This window comes from Coturnix japonica, chromosome 4, assembly GCF_054131305.1.
Source record: "Coturnix japonica strain WE chromosome 4, WE-NBRP24, whole genome shotgun sequence".
NCBI classification, from domain to species: domain Eukaryota; kingdom Metazoa; phylum Chordata; class Aves; order Galliformes; family Phasianidae; genus Coturnix; species Coturnix japonica.
Window position 1 is genome coordinate 27,545,001 of NC_140666.1, and position 3,588 is coordinate 27,548,588.

General features: G+C 31.9%; 1 protein-coding gene across 2 annotated transcripts in view; it reads left to right on the plus strand.

The window, feature by feature from the left end:
* Positions 1-2,619, plus strand: part of GRIA2 (glutamate ionotropic receptor AMPA type subunit 2) — a 77,313-nt gene extending 74,694 nt beyond the window's left edge. For both annotated transcript variants that reach the window (XM_085546403.1, XM_085546404.1), the window contains exon 16: positions 1-2,619. This exon is cut by the window's left edge and continues 255 nt beyond it. The gene's annotated coding sequence lies outside the window, so the exon portion shown is untranslated.
* Positions 2,620-3,588: the final 969 nt, after the last annotated feature.

Here is a 3,588-nt window from a genome sequence, read left to right on the forward strand (position 1 = left end):
TTCTTTCAGCCAAGAATTCTTACATTTGTGGAGTTCATCTTGGATTGTAATGAATGATTAATTCAAAACACAACACCATTTTCTACACAACTTCAAGATGAAGCTTGACTGACATGCACAGCTAACATGGAAGTACTGTATTCTAACTGAAGTCGTTGTACAGGCAACACACCAGTTTCTGCAGCCACCGTTGTTAGTCCCTTGGTTCATACTGACTTAAGCACACTTGACATCAACTGCATCAAGATGTGACATGTTTTATAAGAAAAAAGAAACATTTAAAAATGGAAAAAAAAAATATTTTTAGGTATTTTCACAAACAAAAACTGGCTTTTAAATAAATTTGCTTCCATAATGGTTACGTATGACAGATAAAAAGAAACAAAGGAATCTAGACTGCGGGGAAGTGGAATATCGAAGCAAGGCTTAAGGCATCAGTTCCATATTTTTCAAAGCCAAATATGTAATGTTGAGAAGAGAAGAAATAATAATTAAGAGGTTCAAATCTTGTAATTTAGTATTGTTATTAAAATTTTGCTGTATATCCTATTCTTTAACATTTGGTGTTAATATCAAATTACTTGGCAATGCTTGACATTTGAAATAAACTTTTTTATATGGTTTTATTTGCAAGTGTTCCATTAATTTTACTAGCTACAGTTAGATTATAAAGAGTCTAAAATGTAAAAGGACACTGTCAAGGTTGGGTTAATGTTTTAGATTTTGACAGTGTCACTATTCCCAGCTTATTCGAATCAGCTCAGCTTTTTTTTCCTGTGGATGAACCTATGCTGTGATGCTCTAATACACATTTTGAACTCTGAAGAACGAGGTTGCTCTGGGTTGGAGACTTGGTTGGTACTTCATACCAGCACATGAGGAGTCAGACAGGTGCTGATTCAGAATCCAGCTCCTCTTAACTCTGACGTGCAGGGACTTATGATCCAAAGATTTGGTTCATATCTATCTGTACTTTTGTACATTTTTGTTAATAAGTATCTGTACAGACAGAGAAGACTATTGGTAAAAGAAAAATGGATAAATTGCAAGCAACAAGAGTGTTAAATATATATTATTTTTTTTAAGTGTGAAACAAGAACATCTCAAAATTGTTTCTTGAGGGAAGCAGTTTTCAAACTCTGAAAAGGTACTTCTAAGCAGTAGCTAGTAAAGTTCTGTGTTAAGAGAAACAAACAAACAAAAACCTTGGCAATGTCTTTTTAAATTACGGACAATGGCAACAGATTCAGTGCAAATCTGTAGTGATAAGAAAACATAAAAATTGTCAATAATCTTAATCATAATTATTCTTTGCAATCTGGAGTTACCGTACATTTTTAATTATATATATTTAAGGATGATAGCTCTGTTTACAAAGCAAAAAGGAATCTTTAGAGGGATGCAATAACATTAATTCAAATGCTAATGCAGATGGAAGTAACAGAATATTTCTCTAGCTTTCCCTGTAGATAAAATAACCATACATTTGGTTGAAAAGCTTACAATTTTCTGCATTGTGGATACATTGCCTCATGCAGTCTCAATAAATCTGTATTTTAGTCTGGACTTACTTAAGTAAGATTTGATACATGACCTGCAGTTTTATTTTGAATCCATTTCTTAGGCTTAAGTAAAATATTTCTTGAACACTACAGAAGACAGAGCACTTCTCTAAATCTACATCCCTTCTTGTGGTACAAGCTCTGAACCTGTTTCTGCGAGTACAGTGTATACTCTCAATGCAGTAAACAAAAAGAGGTATATACAGTATGTTCAATATGAGACAAAGCTTCCCTGTAATTAAACTATTTCTGGATTCATCTAGAATTTATATGTGTTCTGTGCATTACTCCTCATCAGGAATGTTGGGGAATGCACTCTGATTTTTAATGTTCAGTGCTACAATGACCAAACTAAAATGACATTCATATGGTAATCTAAACAAACAAACAAACAAAAAAGTAGAGCTCCATTACCATACAGTGGAAAGCTATTTATTGTACCTCTGGGCTTATTCCTCTAAAAACCGTAGCGTACAAAGTCTTTGTCAAGCCTGAACTCATGTATATAACTGAAATAATGTAAAGTTATATTTTCATGTTTTTATAATTAACAACATGATGGGAATACATAGTGTAAGATTATTTCAATTACAGATACTATGGATTGGGTAATACACAACTCGGTTAAAAAGCAGTAATCATAGTTTAATATCCATGTTACAGTACATCAGTATATTGCTATATAAAGTATGTCTGTGTGCATTTAAGTGAAAAGTAGTCAAGAGTGATGAAAGCTGTCCAAGGGTTTTTTATTCATTTTATATGAAAACTGTTATGGAGCAACCAAAATGTTTATGAATTCAAACTTGTGTAAATTTCAAAATGTCCTTTACTGTAGCTTTTTGTTTACAGTACGGTATCTTATTTTCTGCTTTGTTAAATGAGTAACAGTACAAAGCCAGACATACACTTTCTAAGACATTAACGTTCCTGTTTTTTCATGTATTTGACAGAAAATGCTTCTGATTTTATTTTTCAGTCTGACACGTGATGGCTTTTCTGGAGTGTTGTATAAATTTCAATCATACATAAAAGAATCTTCTTAAAAAAGGCAAAAGACTTTTTTATGTCTGTTTAGTATTATTGAAATTTGGTTAATTATTTGTTATAAATGTATTTTCTTGAGGTTTTACATATAGCGAAGCTATTTCTCTCCACATACATGAGTTTTCTTGATGAGTTTGCAAAGAGAAGATACATCTGCCCCCAAATCATCTTGTTGCTCATGGGTTCATATCACTAAATTGAAAAATGTACATTTCTTGCCACTAAAACAATTTTAGTTGTGGAATGTAATCCTCTTGATCATACTTACAATGTCATTGTGTCAGGATGATATGATAGTAAGTTAAATATTTATTCAATAACTCTACTTAAATATTGTCAGCTATTCCTTGGATAAGTAACTTTTTGCTTCAACTGATTGTTGTCTAAGCTGAGTCCTGAGAAATGGCAAGTATTTTAGCTATATATTAGTAGTATTGCTGCCAAAAATCCTGTTAAATGGGAAAGAATTGGCTCTTACAACAAAGAAATAGAAGACTTGTGATGTGAAAGGCTCAACTGTTGTTTTTTTAATGTGTTACACAGTTCTAACTGTGTTATGTCTTGGACTACCAGCCTACTCTTTGGCTGATAGATTTGAACAACAGTGTACAGATAACTGTATTTTAAAATATAAATTTTATTTCCTCTGTCTCTTGTTACAGTTAGTTATTTGAAAATAGTACTCACCAGCAAAATAGTCATCAGCAGCTATTGTAGGTGATACCTATAGTGGATACTTAGACCTGTTTCAGAACATGTTTTCATTAATTATTAAATCATTTCATTTCTGTCCTTACATTGGATCTTAAAAATTAAGTGTGCATTTAACTTTAAGCTTTTTCTTCAGTATCAGTTTGTTCTTGATACTTTATTATAAGTTTAAAAAAAAAGAGGATACTACATGTCCATATATACACTAATAGAATTAGAGAATTGTATACAACAGTGGCACTTACCTGACAAATTTTATTCAGTACTA